The sequence below is a fragment of the Aegilops tauschii genome, chromosome 6, assembly GCF_002575655.3.
Source record: "Aegilops tauschii subsp. strangulata cultivar AL8/78 chromosome 6, Aet v6.0, whole genome shotgun sequence".
NCBI lineage: Eukaryota > Viridiplantae > Streptophyta > Magnoliopsida > Poales > Poaceae > Aegilops > Aegilops tauschii.
Genome location: NC_053040.3, coordinates 71,819,325 through 71,838,924, shown reverse-complemented (window position 1 = coordinate 71,838,924; position 19,600 = coordinate 71,819,325). Strand labels below are relative to the sequence as shown.

General features: G+C 45.6%; 1 pseudogene; it reads left to right on the top strand.

Moving 5' to 3' along the window:
- LOC109758851 (uncharacterized) overlaps positions 1-19,600 on the top strand; it is a 91,896-nt pseudogene that overhangs the window by 34,625 nt on the left and 37,671 nt on the right.

Below are 19,600 nucleotides of genomic sequence, written 5' to 3'. Positions count from 1 at the left end.
TAGAATCTACCAACTGCAAATTTAAAGAACAATCTTCAAGATCGGTAAAACCAAGCACATCACATAAAGATTTCGGAACTGTAGAAACACTAGCACCCAAGTCACATAAAGCAAAACATTCATAATTTTTAATCTTGACTTTGATAGTAGGTTCCCAGTCATCACGCAATTTTCTAGAAATTCATACTTCTAATTCCAATTTTTCTTCAAAAGCTTTAATCATAGCATCAACAATATCTTTAGTAAAAGCTTTATTTTGTTCATAAGCATGGGGTGAATTTATCGTATTGAAACAAATAAATACAATCAATCAAAGATCAACTATCATAATTAAAGTCTTTGTAATCCAAAAGAGTGGGCACATCACTAGTTAAAGTTTTGACCTATTCAAACCCACTTTCATCAATTTTCTCAACAAGATTTTCACCCTCCGAAATATTGGGACGCCTTATACCTAAAGTTGACTCTTCTCCAGTCCCTCTTTCATCAATCTTAACTTTACTAAACAAGGAATCAATAGAAGAAACACCAATCATTTTAAGATCTTTGTCACTTTTGTGAAAGAAATCACTAGAAAACTCTTTTTCTAAAAATTCTCTTTTAGCTCTAAGCATAGCGGTTCTTTTCTTAATGTCATCAATAGAAACATAAAGAGCATTAATTGATTCATCTACTTTAGGCACAAAAAATTTCATCTTGAGATATTCCACATCATGAGCAATTATATCAACACTTCTAGACAAATCATCAATCTTACTCAACTTTTCTTCTATGAAAGTGTTGAAAACTTTTTGCACGTTGATAAATTCTTTAATATTGTTCTCAAGATCAGTGGTGTTCCTATTATTATTATAAGATTGATTTCCAGAGGAATTACCATAATTATTAGAGGAATTACTAGGAAAATGCCTAGGATTAAAATTACCTCTATAAGCATTGTTGTTGAAATTATTTCGAGAGATAAAATTCACATCTATGGCATCACTATTTTGCTCAATCAAAGTAGACAAAGGAATATCATTCAAATCAATAGGAGCACTTCTACTGGCAACTAATTTCATAAGAGCATCAACTTTTTCACTCAAAGAAGAAATTTATTCAACTGAATTAACTTTTTTACTAGTAGGAGCTCTTTCAGTATGCCATTGTGAATAATTTGCCATGATATTATCAAGCAATTTGGTGGCTTCACCCAAAGTAATTTCCATAAAAGTACCACCCGTGGCGGAATCTAAAAGATTACGAGAAACAAAATTCAACCCCACATAAAAAAATAGTATGATCATCCAATGATTTAACCCATGAGTTGGGCAATTCCTTAGCATCATTTTCATCCTTTCCCATGATTGTGCAACATGCTCATGTTCAAGTTGCTTGAAATTCATGATCTGGGTTCTAAGGGAAATAATTTTTGCGGGCAGAAAATACTTAGTGATAAAAGCATCTTTGCATTTGTTCCAAGAATCGATACTATTGCAAGCCAAAGAAGAGAACCAAATTTTTGCAGAATCACGCAAAGAAAACAGAAATAATTTCATCATCACCACATCATTGTCCACATCTTTTTTCTTTTGCATATCGCATAATTCCACGAAGGTATTAGGATGGGATGCAACATCCTCATTAGGAGTACCGGAAAATTGATCTTTCATAAGAAGATTCAGCAAAGCGGTATTAATATCACAAGATTCCGCACTAGTGGCGGGAGGAGCAATCGAAGTGCCAATAAAATCATTGTTGTTAGTATTTGAGAAATTACATAACTTGGTGTTCTCTTGAGTCATGATGACCACACAACAAGATTGCACTCAAAAACAGATCCGGCAAGAAAACGGCGAACGAAAAAGAGGGGCGAATAAAACGGCAAATTTTTGTGAAGTGGGGGAGACGAAAACGAGAGGCAAATGGCAAATAATGTAAATTGCAAGGAGATGAGATTTGTGAATAGGAACCTGGTATATGTTGAAGATCCTCCCCGGCAACGGCGCCAGAAATTCCTTTTGATGTCGCTTGAAGCTACGTCGGTATTTCACCAAAGAGGAAGGGATGATGCAGCACATCGGCGGTAGGTATTTCCATCAGATATGAAACCAAGGTTATCGAACCAGTAGGAGAACCAAGCAACACAACGTAAACAACCCCTGCACACAGATAACAAATCCTCGCAACACGGGTTATTAAAGGGGGTGTTAATCCCTTCCGGCTACGACGCCTCAAGATAGGAAAACGGACGTGAGATAAAAATGTAGTAGATTGATAGATCGAACGCCAAATAAAATAAATAAGAATAAATTGCAGCAAGGTATTTTTGTATTTTCGGTTTAATAGATCTAAAAATAAATGCAAAGGAAAAGTGGATCGCAAAGGCAAATAATATGAGAAAGAGACCCGGGGGCCGTAGGTTTCACTAGTGGCTTTTCTTGAGAAAAATAGCAAACGGTGGGTGAACAAATTACTGTTGAGCAATTGATACAACTTCAAATAATCATGACGATATCCAGGCAATGATCATTATATAGGCATCACGTCCAAGATTAGTAGACCGACTCCTGCCTGCATGTACTACTATTACTCCACACATCGACCGCTATCCAGCATGCATCTAGTGTATTAAGTTCATGGAAAAACGGAGTAATGCAATAAGAACGATGACATGATGTAGACACGATCTATATATGTAGAGATAGACCCCATCGTTTTATCCTTAGTAGCAACGATACATACATGTCGGTTCCCCTTCTATCACTGGGATCAAGCACCGTAAGATCGAACCCACTACAAAGCACCTCTTCCCATTGCAAGATAAATGATCAAGTTGGCCAAAAAAAACCCAAATATCGGAGAAAAATACGAGGCTATAAGCAATCATGCATATAAGAGATCAAAGAAACTCAAATAACTTTCATGGATATAAAAAGATAGATCTGATCATAAACTCAAAGTTCATCGATCCCAACAAACACACCGCAAGAGTTACATCATATGGATCTCCAAGAGACCATTGTATTGAGAATCCAGCGAGAGAGAGAAAGCCATCTAGCTACTAACTACAGACCAGAAGGTCTACAAAGAACTATTCACTCATCATCGGAGAGGCACCAATGGAGGTGGTGAACCCAATCCGAGATGGTGCCTAGATTGGATCTGGTGGTTCTAGACTCTACAGCGGCTGGATCAATATTTCGTCGACGTTCCTAGGGTTTCTGGAATATTGTGGTATTTGTACAGCAAAGAGGCGGTCCGGGGGGCACCCGAGGTGGGCACAACCCACGAGGGCGCGCCTGGGCCTCCTGGTGCGCCCTGGTGGGTTGTTCTCTCCTCGGAGCACCCCCCAGGCGCAACCAGGGCCCATTATGTTCCTTATGGTACAAAAATAATCTCCGTAAAGTTTCGTTGCGTTTGGACTCCGTTTGATATTGATTGCCTGCGATGTAAAAAACATGCAGAAAACAACAACTGGCACTTGGCACTATGTCAATAGGTTAGTACCAAAAAATGATATAAAATGACTATAAAATGATTATAAAACATCCAAGATTGATAATATAACAGCATGGAACAAACAAAATTATAGATACGTTGGAGACGTATCAGGAGTGCGTGAGGGCCTGTTTTCTTCTCAAGCTCCAATAGCATGTGAAAGACAAACCCTTATAAGGAGGTCCAACTCCTCTCCAACTTTCGGGGTGGGACTAAACTTCCCACTACACCTAGTGCCAATAAACCAACATGGGCCCTTAGAGATTTTCAAAAAAAATTAAATACGCCCTAGGCCCACCCTAATATTTCAACAAAGCAAGTGTTCTCGACAAAGCTTTGAGTATAGAGGTTGCTCAAAAAAAGCTTTGAGTATAGATTCTGCTGAAGGTTTAAGAGATAAGACACCCAAGCAAGCTTCTGTTGTGCGAGATAAAAAGAGTGGTAAGAAGGCATCATCAGGAATATCGGTGGCCAAAAAGGATGGATCCTCAAGGCGGTCGGGTCGTACCAGTGTGAAGGAATATTCAGATGTGGTCGACGACGGCACGTCACAGCTCCATGATACAAGCGCAAGTGAAAATGCAGCTGAAGCAAGAGACATGACATCAGTGAATCGAAGTCAGCATAAAACTGGTTCGATGGTCGAAGGAACCAACCGGAAGATAAAAGCTATGGTCAGGGATATACTGTTGGGGGACGTCATAGACAGGTAGCTCGCTTCTGAAATGGCATATGTGGATGAAGTTTTCTTGGAAATGGAGGCATGCCCTCGGCCTCTGCATCATAATGATGCATGAAACCATCTTATTAAAAATCCACGAAGTAGCACAAAGTCATAAAAGTATTACAGCTCGCAAGCGAAGCGAAACAAAAAAGAAAAGTACATGCTTGGAATCGCAACTGGTAAGGCAATGTGAAGGATAGGCGCTCTAGACTCCTATCCTGTTATGCGACCGCCATCCAAACCGGTTAAATATAGCCCGTGCTACCATCTCCCACTGGTTGCACCCAGTAACCAAATGCTCCCTGGATTCCACAGGAGTGAGTAAGGACCACGTACGGATCCATGCGGTAGCTCTGTAGATGACCTGCAAGAAAGTTAAAGTATGTTGTCTGTTAAAAATTATCTCATTCCTACAGTTCCATATAGCCACAGAAGCGCGCATATTCCAATCCAAATACGAGCCGCAGTAGTATGCTCAAGCCCAGCTAACCACGTTCCAAACAACGACTCAATGTCAACTGGAGGGTTAATGTTAACTGCTATATGAATCGTTCTCCAAAGAAGTTTGGCGAGTGGGCATTCAAGAAATAGATGTTGTATTGTTTCATCATGATCACAAAAACAACAATGTGAACTACCTACCCATCGCCCCTTGATTAGGTTATCCTTGGTGAGTATTACTTGCTTGTGGACGAACCACATAAAAATCTTAATATGTAAGGGAACCTTAACCTTCCAAATATGCAATGATCTTGAGATTGGGCCAGAATTAATCAAACCCATATAGAAAGATTTTACCGTAAATATCCCATTTCTAGCTAATTTCCAGTGCGTCCAATTCGGCTGGTCGGATAGTTGAACATCTATCAATCTCCGAACCAAGTGCATCCAGGCAGTCCATCGTTCACCAACTAACGCACGTCTGAATTGAATATTCAATGGAATCGTTTAGAAAACTCTGCCTACGTAATCCTACTTACATTGCACAATGTTATAAAGGGTGGGATATTGTATGGTCAGGGGTGTCTCTCCTAACCACGCATCCTCCCAAAATCTTGTTGACATCCCATTGCCAACCAAGAATTTGACCCTACGAAGGAACAAGTCCTTCGTTCTCATAAGGCCCTTCCAGAATGGCGAGTCAGTTGGTCTCATGGTAACCTGGGCGAGCGTTTTTGACTGCAAATACTTATTGCGCAAAATCGGTGCCCACATGCCTTCGGGCTCTGTCTCTAACATGTTAGCCTGAAGGCATGTGGGCACAGATTGTGGAGCCCGAACCCCTCCACCTGACCATGTTGGGGAACGTAGTAATTTCAAAAAAAATCCTACGCACATGCAAGATCATGGTGATGCATAGCAACGATGTAACGCCCACGATGCGGCTATATCTCCCACGTGTCGAGGCACGACTTAGAGGCATAACCGCATTGTAGGTATTTTCGCAAGAAGGGTCATCTTCACACAATCCCATGTAATGAACAAGAATGGGATAAAAAGAGTTGGCTTACAATCGCCACTTCACACAATACATAAATTAATTCATACATCATCCAAAATCCACACACAGACCGACTACGGTCAAATCCAAATGAAAGGAAGATAACCCCAAATGCTAGATCCCCGATCGTCCCAACTGGGCTCCACTACTGATCATCAAGAAACGAAACATAGTAACGACCACGTTCCTCGTCGAACTCCCACTTGAGCTCGGTTGCGTCGCCTGCACTGGTATCGTCGGCACCTGCAACTGTGTTGGTAGAATCTGTGAGTCACGAGGACTCAGCAATCTCACACCCGCGAGATCAAGACTATATAAGCTTGTAGGAAGGATGGGGTAATGAGGTGGAGCTGCAGCAAGCACTAAGCACATATGGTGGCTGAAACACGCAAATAAGAGCGAGAAGAGGAGCAACGCAACGGTCGCGAAACTAGAAATGATCAAGAAGTGATCCTGAAACTACTTACGTTCATACATAACCCGAACCGTGTTCACTTCCCGGACTCCGCCGAAAAGAGACCATCACGGCTACACACACGGTTGATGTATTTTAATTTAGTCAAGTGACAAGTTCTCTACAACCGGACATTAACAAATTCCCATCTGCCACATAACCGCGGGCACGGCTTTCGAAAGATAATACCCTGCAGGGGTGTCCCAACTTAGCCCATTATAAGCTCTCACGGTCAACGAAGGATATTCCTTCTCCCGGGAAGACCCGATCAGTCTCGGAATCCCGGTTTACAAGACATTTCGACAATGGTAAAACAAGACCAGCAAAGCCGCCCGAATGTGCCGACAAATCCCGATAGGAGCTGCACATATCTCGTTCTCAGGGCACACCGGATGAGCAATCCGTACAACTAAAACCAGGCCTCAAGTTTCCCCGAGGTGGCGCTGCCAAGGGCCCTAGTTTGGACCAGCGCTCAGAGGAGCACTGGCCCGGGGGGGTTAAAATAAAGATGACCCTCGGGCTCGCGAAAACCCAAGGGAAAAAGGCTTAGGTAGGCAACTGTAAAACCAAGGCTGGGCCTTGCTGGAGTAGTTTTATTCAAGGCGAACTATCAAGGGGGTCCCATAAATCACCCAACCGCGTAAGGAACGCAAAATCAAGGAACATAACACCGGTATGACGGAAACTAGGGCGGCAAGAGTGGAACAAAACACCAGGCATAAGGCCGGGCCTTCCACCCTTTACCAAATATATAGATGCATTAAATAAATAAAAGATATTGTGATATCCCAAAATATCCATGTTCCAACATGGAACCAACTTCAACTTCACCTGCAACTAGCAACGCTATAAGAAGGGCTGAGCAAAACCGGTAACTTAGCCAAACAACGGTTTGCTAGGAAAGGATGGTTAGAGGCTTGACATAGCAATATGGGATTCATGATATAGCAAGTGGTAAGTAGCGTAGCATAGCAATAGAGCGAACAACTAGCAAAGCAAAGATAGGAATGATTTCGAGGGTATGGTCATCTTGCCTGCAAGGTTCTCAGAGTTGTCGAAAGCTTGATCCTCGTAAGCGTTCTCAACAGGTTCCTCATAAGCGTACTGGTCTCCCGGCTCTACCCACAGCAAGAACACAATCAAAAGAACTAACAATCAATCACAGGAAATGCACAAGCAACATGATGCAATACATGCATGATATGCGGGATGTGATATGCGATGCATATGCGTGCTCCGGACGGGAAAATATGAACAAGGCATCAACTTGGCAAACCAAGTATGCCACTGGAAATATGATATGATTTCGGTCGAAATCGATATAAAGATCACCGGAAACGGATGCACGGTTTGCAAATGGCAAGCAAAACAAGAATGACACAATTCTGCGATTAACAGCACGATGCCACTTAGAATACATCAATTAACTATGCTACAGCACCCCAACATAGCAACAAAGCATATGGCAGTGATCTACAAGAGATTCTTGACAAAAGATGAACACTGAGCTACGGCTAGATCACACAATAACAGGTTCAAACAAGCATGGCAAAAGTGCAAAAAACATCAGCTTCACAGACTTGGTGAAAATACTGAACATGGCTGAAACAGCATCAGGTAACAATGTTCAGAGCAAGCCAAACACATGCTACTGGGACTTGTCATAGCAAACCAAGGCATGGCATGAATCCACTAAATGCATAGAACAAAAGTTCCTTACTGATCATGAGCCAAAGAGGCACAGAAGATATGATGGCAGCCATGTAAACATAGCTAGTTTCGTTAACAGGTTTCAGACTTAGCAGAGAACAGAGCATGGCATTAACAGAATTATGAAGGCATCTTTGTGAGATCGATTCACTCATCACAAAGCAATTCATGACAAAACAAGCATACCTACAGCAAGAGTACATGTTCATGAAGCTAATCATGGCAAGAGCAAGTTCATAGCATGTATGGATCAACTACAACAACCTTGGCAAAATTGAATAGCATGTTAACATTCTGCCAGGAACATTTTATAGAAAACGTAGAGGAAGATTGAGACACGCTAGGGCACTCCATAATTGCAAACAGGGGCATGGATGGATAGATCATAACCATATGTTCAAAACATCCTTAGCGAAGTATCTCAAAATAAGCATGGATCTCGCTGTAGCATCAAGTTTACATGGCATAAAAATAACAGCAGGAAAAGACTTGGCAAAATCCAGTGTCCCAGAAAACAGAAACATCACGAAGCCTAATTTGCATGCTTGTGCTAGTCACCACATAGATCACAAAAATACATGGAAAGCACCTCTATAAAGATGGCATGGCATAGATCAAAACACATGTAGAGCTCATGCTCATAAGATGCACACATCAAATGCAACAAAAATAACAAAACATCAAGTTCTGATAAGTAACAGCAGTAAACAACATATAGCACTCTTGCAATGACGATTTAGGCATCAAGATGAACTCAAACGAGCAGGTCACAATGGAACAAAATGAAGAGCATCTCCTGATGAACATTTCGATATATCATGCACGCAAAACGGACCAGTATGCCATGAGATATGGCACGAAGAACAGAGCAACATAAAGTGATAAATTCGGGACAGCAGAAAACAGAGGGGGGAAAGTCAACCTCGATCTAGGGTTCCGGGCACGCGAACCGAGGCGGGGCCGGAGCTCTCGCCGGAGAATGGAACGGTGGCGTCCGGAGAGGGTCAGAGAGGGCGTCGTGCGGACGGGGACGGCCGGATCTGGCCGGATCCGTCACCGGCGGAGGCGGAGGCGGGGCCGGACGGCGCGGGCGGCCACGAGCTCGCCGCGGTGGGCGGCGGCCCGGCGACGAGGCGGCGCACCGGTGACGAGGAGGTGGCGAGGCGCTGGGCTCGGGCTGCGGGGCGCGGGAGCCCGCGGGAGGCGCGGTCGGAGGCGGGGACTGGGCCGCGGGGGCCGGCGACGGGCTTCGGCGGGCTGGCGCGGCGTGGGCCGCGGGGCGCCACGTGGCGGGGCGTGAGTGGTGCGGAGGCGGCGGCGACTTCGTCCGGCTCGGACCGGACGTGTCCGGCGGCGGAGAGGGGTGAGGCTAGGGTTTCGTCTGCGCGAAAAATCCGGGGGGGGGGGGGGGTCACCTATTTATAGGTAGAAGGAGCTAGGAGACTCCAAATGGAGTGCGGTTTTCGCCCACACGATCGTGATCGAACGACCGAGAGTATGGATGGGGCTTAGATGTGTTATTGGGCTGTTTGGAGGGTTGTTTGGCTGCAACACACGAAAGGCCTTTGCGGTTACCCAGTTAACCGTTGGAGCATCAAACGACCTTCGAATGGAGCGAAACTTGACAGGTGGCCTACCGGTGGTGTACCAAGGCCTCTTGGCAAACCTCGGTCCATTCCGAGAACGTTTAACACCCGCTCACGAAAAGAGACGAGAGGGGTGCGCCGCTGCAAGTGGGAGTGTCGGATTGCAAAACGGACAACGGGGAAAATGCTCGGACGCATGAGACGAACACGTATGCAAATGAGATGCACATGATGACGTGATATGAGATGCATTACATGAACAAAATGCAAAACAAAAGACAAAACCCGACCACGAAGGGAATATCATAACACATAGCCGAAAATGGCAAGAGTTGGAGTTACAAATATGGAAAGTTACATCCGGGGCGTTACAACACTCCACCACTACAAGAGGATCTCGTCCCGAGATCTAGGACTGAAAGAACTCCGAATATTCGGAACGGAGGTAGTCCTCGCGTTCCCAGGTGGCTTCTCGGTCGGAATGGTGCGACGAGTTCACTTTTAGGAATTTGATTGACTTGTTGCGAGTCTTGCGCTCAGTTTCTTCAAAAATAGCAACGGGGTGCTCATGATAAGACAGATCTTCTTGGAGGTCAATCTCTTCGAATTTGATGGTACGCTCAGGCGTCGTGAAGCACTTGCGAAGTTGTGACACGTGGAACACATTGTGCACGTTCGCGAAGTTGGAGGGAAGCTCAAGTTGATAGGCGAGGTCGCCTCTTTTGCCAATGATCTTGAAATGACCCACGTATCTAGGGGCAAGCTTCCCTTTGATACCGAAACAACGAGTTCCTTTCATTGGAGAGACGCGGAGGTAGACATGGTCTCTGATCTCGAAAGCCAAGTCACGGTGCTTGCTATCATAGTAACTCTTCTGGCGCGATTGCGCGGCTTTGAGATTTTCACGGATGACTTTACACATTTCTTCAGCCTCTATGATTAAGTCATTGCCAAGAAGTTGGCGTTCACCAGTCTCTGACCAATTGAGAGGAGTACGGCACTTCCTGCCATAGAGAATCTCGAATGTGGCCTTGCCCGAACTCGCTTGGAAGCTATTGTTGTAGGAGAACTCGGCATATGGGAGGCAATCTTCCCACTTCATACCGAAAGAAATGACACAAGCCCTGAGCATATCTTCAAGTATTTGATTGACTCGCTCAACTTGGCCACTAGTTTGAGGATGGAAAGCTGTGCTGAAGCGAATGTTGGTGCCCATGGCCTTCTGGAAGGAGTCCCAGAACTTAGAAGTGAAGATGCTTCCACGATCTGAAGAAATCAATAGTGGAATGCCGTGCAAGGAGACAATCCTGGAGGTGTATAGTTCTGCCAACTGAGCTGCTGTGATAGATTCTTTGATTGGAAGGAAATGAGCCACTTTTGTAAGCTTGTCGATGACAACGAAGATAGCATCATTTCCACGCTTGGACATAGGAAATCCAGTCACAAAGTCCATTTCGATATGATCAAACTTCCATTCTGGAATAGCAAGAGGTTGGAGTAGACCAGCTAGTCGTTGGTGTTCTGCTTTCACCCTTCGACAGACATCACATTCGTTCACGAATTGAGCGATTTCTCGCTTCATTCGAGCCCACCAATACGACTGCTTGATGTCATGGTACATCTTCGTACTTCCATGATGAATGGAAAGAAGAGAATTGTGCGCCTCGTTCATTATGACTTTCCTTAGATCACCTTTAGGAACCAAAATCCAGTCCTCGAAGAATAAAGTGTCTCTGTCATCAATGCGATAGCACTTGTATTCGGAAAGACCCTTGTCAATACCACATTTCACCTTCTTCACCATGGTATCCAGGAGTTGTGCCTCACGAATTTGATCTTCCAAAATAGGAGAGACTTGGAGATTGGCAAGAAAGCCTTGAGGAAGAACTTGGAGATTGAGTTTGCTGGAAAGCTTCGCAAAGGTCCGGTTGGAATGGCTTGAGAATTAAACTGCTGCAATAAGCCTTCCTGCTCAAATCATCTACAATGACATTGGCCTTGCCTGGAGAATATTCAATACTCGGATTATACTCTTGAATCATCTCGACCCATTGAGTTTGCCTGAGGTTGAGGTTGGGCTGAGTGAAGATGTACTTGAGACTCTTGTGATCGGTGAATATGTCCACTTTCCTTCCCAACAAGAGATGTCTCCATGTTATTAATGCATGAACAACTGCCACCAACTCAAGATCGTGAGTGGGGTAGTTCTTTTCATTGGGCTTCAACTGACGAGAGGTATAGGCCACAACTTTCTTCTCTTGCATTAACACAGTACCGAGACCTTGAAGAGAAGCATCACAGAAAACTTCGAATGGCTTGGATTCGTCAGGAGGAGTTAAGACAGGAGCTGTGACGAGTTTCTCTTTGAGAGTGTTGAAAGAAACGTCACACTCAGGAGTCCAGACATACTTCACATGCTTCTGGAGGAGGTTGGAAAGGGGCTTTGCAATCTTAGAGAAATTCTCAATGAATCTTCGGCAATAGCTTGCAAGACCAAGGAAACTGCGGAGCTGCTTGACATTCTGAGGAGGTTCTCAATTCACAATTGCAGACACCTTCTCGGGATTAACAGCGATGCCCTTGGCAGAGATGATATGACCAAGGTAAAGAACTTCATCAAGCCAAAACTCACATTTGGAAAACTTCACATAGAATTGATACTCTCTGAGCTTGTCGAGCACCAATCGCAAATGTTTGGCATGATCCTTCTTATTCTTGGAGAAGACCAAGATATCATCGAGATACACCAGCATGAATTCATTGGTATAGGGGTTGAGGTTGAAGTTCATCATTCGAGAGAATGTTGGAGGAGCATTGACAAGGCCGAAAGACATGACAGTATATTCATAAGAACCAAAGCTTGTTTTGAATGCTCTCTTGGGAATATCTTCTTCACGAATGTGAATCTGATGATACCCCATCCGGAGGTCAAGCTTGGAGAAGACTTTAGCACCTTTAAGTTGCTCGAATAGCTCACTGATGTTGGGAAGTGGATACTTGTTCTTAATTGTCTTCTTGTTCAATGGACGGTAGTCGACACAAAGTCGGTCCGTGCCATCCTTCTTCTGGACAAAAAGAACACCACAACCCCATGGAGATGAACTCGGTCTGATCAGACCTAGACGCTCTTGTTCATCGAGCTGTTTCTTCAATTCTTTCAGCTCCTTGGGTCCAACCTTGTAAGGACGCTTGCAAACGGGTTCGGTACCAGGCTCAAGATCGATAACGAATTCGACTGGCCGGTGAGGAGGCATACCCGAAAGCTCTTCTGGAAAGACATCTTGGTACTCACAAACGACTGGAATCTGAGAGATTGCGTCTAGCTCGCCCTTCTCATTGAGAGAGAATAACCGTATGGTCTCGTCACGAGCGTCATAGATGATCACATCCTCAGAAGAGTGTGTCAATTGAATTTCCCTGGCAGCACAATCAAGTTGAGCCTTGTGCTTAGAAAGCCAGTCCATCCCGAGAATTAGATCAATATCCGAGTCACCAAGGACAATTGGAGAAGACAGAAATTTATAGTCGCCCATCTTGATAACGGAATCCTGAACGAATACTCGAGAAGTCAATTGCTGAGCCGGGGAAACAATAGACAATGGAATTGACAATACTTGAGTAACCAAATCATGCATGGCCACAAAAGGTCTTGAAATGAAAGAATGCGATGCACCAGTATCAAATAAGACTTTTGTAGGAATATCATTAACTGAGAGATTACCCATTATCACATCAGTAGATTCCTCCGCTTGAGCTGCATTCATCATGTTCACCTTTGTAGACTTGGGATTATGCTTGACCATTGCATTGCTGGAAGATCTCACAGGAGGAGGAGGCGGAAGGCGCCTTTGGTTGAAGCACTTGTTAGCATAGTGACCTTTCTGCTGACATTTGTTGCAAGTCACCTCTGAGAGCGGACGATGATAAGGAGCATTCGACTTTGGAGCTTGATTCTGAGACTTGTTCTGATAGCCAGGGTTGGGTGGGTGGGAAGATCCATGGCCACCTTTGTTCTTCTACTGGAAAGGCTGACGAAACGGAGGAGGAGGAGGCAACCAGAACTTATGTTGCTTAGTAGCCACTAGTGAGGAAGAAGAAGACTTAACTGCGTCCCTGACTCTCTTCTTAGAAGCCTCACACTTGAGCTGAGCAGCCTCTTGTTTCAGTGCCATGTTGTAGAAATCATCATACTTGGTCGACTCAAAAAGCACGAGAGGTAATTGCAGATCTTCTCTAAGGCCACCTCTGAATTGATAGATCATACTCTTTTCATCAGGAACGTCTTGCTTAGCGAAGCGAGCGAGTTTCTGAAACTGGGTATTGTATTGATACACGGACAAGTTGCCTTGCTTGAGATTGCGGAACTCCTCACGCTTGCTCTCAACAACACTTTGTGGAATGTGGTGAGCTTTGAAGTCTCGGCGGAAATCATCCCAGGTAATCACACGACCTCCTCTGGAATCTTTGTATTGTTGATACCACTCGGTAGCTTGATCCTTGAGTTGAAAAGAAGCGAACTTGACAAAGTCCTCAGGCCTGACATTGCTACATTCAAAATGCTTGTTGATGTCCACGAGCCAATCATCGGCGTCTGTGGCCTCGACACAGTAGCTGAAAGACTTCGGCTGATTTGCGAGGAACTGGTTGAGGGTAGCAAAGTGAGGCTGATTGTTGCCTTGGCCTTGATTTCCTTGGTTGCCTTGCCCTTGGGTGCGCTCTTGCAAGAGTTGCAAAATCATCTGAGCATTGGCGTTGGTGGCTGCCATGATAGCTTGCGATGCCTCCGGAGGCGGAGGTGGTGGCGGAGGGTTTGCTTGACTCCCATCATTGCGTTCTGGATTCTGACGCGTTGGCGGAGCCATCCTGAAGAGGGTGACATCCGTTAGCATCTTGATAGACAGATAGACAAGTTGAATCAACGGATAGAAATTGCAACATATAGTCTTCACAATAAACACTCGAATGAGGATGAACGAATGAATTCCATAGTAAATCATCAAACTTCCATAAGGTGAGAAGCCACTTGATAAGAAATTGATGAATGAAATAACAAGGTGCAACTGGAACAAATAAGTGGTAAGGATTACCCAATCACAAACCAAATATCTGCGGGAAGAAATGCTAAGAGCTACTTGAATCCCACCTATAAACTCCCGAAACTTTCTGTTTATGCAATCTGGTGTTGGGGATATAGGGGACACAAAATATATCACCCAAACTGGCAATCCCTAGATCCAGCTATATCCATCCGTCAACACATAACCAAGAAACTTTCGGAAATCGTGTACCTCAACCTTCGAAAAGCATCCCTTATACGAGTTATGGGAATACTCCTGAAATCCCGCCCTAGTACTAGCGTCGAGGTGATCACACCAGCAACTACATAAAGAGATTTTCGATGTCGGTGAAACTCAGGTATTCCAGAACTGCAACGATAAAATTGTGACGACAACACCTAGGAGCTCAACTCGCCGGGACACTGCCACAACCCCTAAATGTCAGGAGGCACCAAGAACAATGTTCTCGTCACAAAACCATCGAAATGATTCCAAGATACCCGCGTGATCCTAAAAATTGTTTTTAGTGAAATTTGAGGACAGAAGAGTCAAAACTTCTACATCAGGAGACCTCACCAGAGCGACGAAGGGACTGAGGAGTAAAAAGAATCCTACACTCCGATATATATAATCCTAAGACTCAAAACATTTTTGTTCTAGACTCAACAACGCCAGCGATTCGATCAAGCAGGGGGATCCTAAGTCGGGGATGGCTCTGATTACCAACTTGTAACACCCACGATGCGGCTATATCTCCCACGTGTCGAGGCATGACTTAGAGGCATAACCGCATTGTAGGTATTGTCGCAAGAAGGGTCATCTTCACACAATCCCATGTAATGAACAAGAATGGGATAAAGAGAGTTGGCTTACAATCGCCACTTCACACAATACATAAATTAATTCATACGTCATCCAAAATCCATACATAGACCGACTACGGTCAAATCCAAATGAAAGGAAGATAACCCCAAATGCTAGATCCCCGATAGTCCCAACTGGGCTCCACTACTGATCATCAGGAAACGAAACATAGTAACGACCACGTTCCTCGTCGAACTCCCACTTGAGCTCGGTTGCGTCGCCTGCACTGGTATCGTCGGCACCTGCAACTGTGTTGGTAGAATCTGTGAGTCACGAGGACTCAGCAATCTCACACCCGCGAGATCAAGACTATATAAGCTTGTAGGAAGGATGGGGTAATGAGGTGGAGCTGCAGCAAGCACTAAGCACATATGGTGGCTAACATACACAAATAAGAGCGAGAAGAGGAGCAACGCAACGGTCGCGAAACTAGAAATGATCAAGAAGTGATCCTAAAACTACTTACGTTCATACATAACCCGAACCGTGTTCACTTCCCGGACTCCGCCGAAAAGAGACCATCACGGCTACACACACGGTTGATGTATTTTAATTTAGTCAAGTGACAAGTTCTCTACAACCGGACATTAACAAATTCCCATCTGCCACATAACCGCGGGCATGGCTTTCGAAAGATAATACCCTGCAGGGGTGTCCCAACTTAGCCCATTATAAGCTCTCAGGGTCAACAAAGGATATTCCTTCTCCCGGGAAGACCCGATTAGTCTCCGAATCCCGGTTTACAAGACATTTCGACAATGGTAAAACAAGACCAGCACAGCCGCCCGAATGTGCCGACAAATCCTGATAGGAGCTGCACATATCTCGTTCTCAGGGCACACCGGATGAGCAGTCCGTACAACTAAAACCAGGCCTCATGTTTCCCCGAGGTGGTACTGCAAAGGGCCCTAGTTTGGATGGATAGACCATAACCATATGTTCAAAACATCCTTACTGAATTATCTCAAAATAAGCATGGATCTCACTGTACCATCAAGTTTACATGGCATAAAAATAACAGCAGGAAAAGACTTGGCAAAATCCAAAGTCCCTGAAAACAGAAACATCACGAAGCCTAGTTTGCATGCTTGTGCTAGTCACCACATAGATCACAAAAATACATGGAAAGCACCTCTGTAAAGATGGCATGGCGTAGATCAAAACACATGTAGAGCTCATGCTCATAAGATGCACACATCAAATGCAACAAAAATAACAAAACATCAAGTTCTGATAAGTAACAGCAGTAAACAACATATAGCACTCTTGCAACGATGATTTAGGCATCAAGATGAACTCAAATGAGCAGGTCACAATGGAACAAAATGAAGAGCATCTCCTGATGAACATTTGGATATATCATGCACGCAAAACAGAGCAGTATGCCATGAGATATGACACGAAGAATAGAGCAACATAAAGTGATAAATTTTGGACTTGGCAGAAAACAGAGGGGGGAAAGTCAACCTCGATCTAGGGTTCCGGGCACGCGAACCGAGGCGGGGCCGGAGCTCTCGCCGGAGAATGGAACGGTGGCGGCCGGAGAGGGTCGGAGAGGGCGCGGTGCGGACGGGGACGGCCGGATCTGGCCGGATCCGGCGCCGGCGGAGGCGGAGGCGGGGCCGGACGGCGCGGGCGGCCACGAGCTCGGCGCGGTGGGCGGCGGCCCGGCGACGAGGCGGCGCACCGGCGACGAGGAGGCGGCGAGGCGCTGGACTCGGGCGGCGGGGCGCGGGAGGTGGCGGGGACTGGGCCGCGGGGGCCGGCAACGGGCTTCGGCGGGCTGGCGCAGCGCGGGCGGCGGGGCGCCACGTGGCGGGGCGTGAGTGGTGCGGAGGCGGCGGCGACTTCGTCCGGCTCGGACCGGACGTGTCCGGCGGCGAAGAGGGGTGAGGCTAGGGTTTCGTCTGCGCGAAAAATCCGGGGGGATCACCTATTTATAGGTAGAGGGAGCTAGGAGACTCCAAATGGAGATGCGAGGCTAGGGTTTCACCCACACGATCGTGATCGAACGACCGAGAGCATGGAGGGGGCTTAGATGAGTTATTGGGCTGTTTGGAGGGGTGTTTGGCTATAACACACGAAAGGCCTTTGCGGTTACCCGGTTAACCGTTGGAGCATCAAACGACCTTCAAATGGAGCGAAACTTGACAGGTGGCCGACCGGTGGTGTAGTAAGGCCACTTGGCAAACCTCGGTCCATTCCGAGAATGTTTAACACCCGCTCACGAAAAGAGACAAGAGGGGTGTGCCGGTGCAAGTGGGAGTGTCGGATTGCAAAACGGACAACGGGGAAAATGCTCGGACGCATGAGACGAACACGTATGCAAATGAGATGCACATGATGATGTGATATGAGATGCATGACAAGAACAAAATGCAAAACGAAAGACAAAACCCGACCACGAAGGGAATATCATAACACATAGCCGAAAATGGCAAGAGTTGGAGTTACAAATATGGAAAGTTACATCCGGGGCATTACAAACGAGAGGGGAGAGTGTTGTTCACATACCCTCGTAGACTGAAAGCGGAAGCGTTATAACAACGCGGTTGATGTAGTCGTACGTCTTCACGATCCGACCGATCCAAGTACCGAACGCACGGCACCTCCGAGTTCACCACATGTTCAGCTCGATGACGTCCCACGAACTCCGATCCAGCAGAGCTTTGCGGGAGAGTTCCATCAGCACGACGGCGTGATGACGGTGATGATGTTGCTACCGACGCAGGGCTTCGCCTAAGCACCGCTATGATTTGACCGAGGTGGATTATGGTGGAGGGGGGCACCGCACACGGCTTGGAACAATCAACTTGTGTGTTCTAGGGTGCCCCCTGCCCCCGTATATAAAGGAGCAAGGGGGAAGGCCGGCCGGCCCTTGGGGCGCGCCAAGGAGGGGGGAGTCCTCCTCCTAGTAGGAGTAGGACTCCCCTTTCCTAGTCCAACTAGGAAGAGGGAAGGGGGAAGGAAAGAGAGGGAGAGGGAGAGGGAAAGAGGGGTCGCGCCCCCTCCCCTAGTCCAATTCGGACTCCTCATGCGAGGGGGCAAGCCACCTCCTTGGCTGCTGCCCTCTCTCTCCCCTCAGGCCCATTAAGGCCCAATACTTCCCCGGGGGTTTCTAGTAACCCTTCCGGCACTCCGGTTTTCTCCAAAATCACCCGGAACACTTCCGGTGTCCGAATATAGCCGTCCAATATATCAATATTTACGTCTCGACCATTTCGAGAATCCTCGTCATGTCCGTGATCACATCCGGGACTCCGAACTACCTTCGGTACATCAAATCACATAAACTCATAATATCGATCGTCACCGAACGTTAAGCGTGCGGACCCTACGGGTTCGAGAACTATGTAGACATGAACAAGACTCGTCTCCGGTCAATAACCAATAGCGGAACCTAGATGCTCATATTGGTTCCTACATATTCTACGAAGATCTTTATCGGTCAAACCGCATAACAACATACGTTGTTCCCTTTGTCATCGGTATGTTACTTGCCCGATATTCGATCGTCGGTATCCTCATACCTAGCTCAATCTCATTACCGGCAAGTCTCTTTACTCGTTCCATAATACATCATCCCGCAACTAACTCATTAGTCACATTGCTTGCAAGGCTTATAGTGATGTGCATTACCGAGAGGGCCCAGAGATACCTCTCCGACAATCGGAGTGACAAATCCTAGTCTCGATCTATGCCAAGTCAAGAAGTACCATCGGAGACACCTGTAGAGCACCTTTATAATCACCCAGTTACGTTGTGACGTTTGGTAGAATACAAAGTGTTCCTCCGGTAATCGGGAGTTGCATAATCTCATAGTCATAGGAATATGTATAAGTCATGAAGAAAGCAATAGCAGTAAACTAAAATGATCAAGTGCTAACTAGCGGAATGGGTCAAGTCAATCACATCGTTCTCCTAATAATGTGATCCTATTTATCAAATGACAACTCATGTCTATGGTTAGGAAACTTAACCATCTTTGATAAACGAGCTAGTCAAGTAGAGGCATACTAGTGACACTCTGTTTGTCTATGTATTCACCCATGTATTATGTTTCTGGTTAATACAATTCTAGCATGAATAATAAACATTTATCATGAAATAAGGAAATAAATAATAACTTTATTATTGCCTCTAGGGCATATTCCCTTCAGTCTCCCACTTGCACTAGAGTCAATAATCTAGATTACACAGTAATGATTCTAACACCCATGGAGT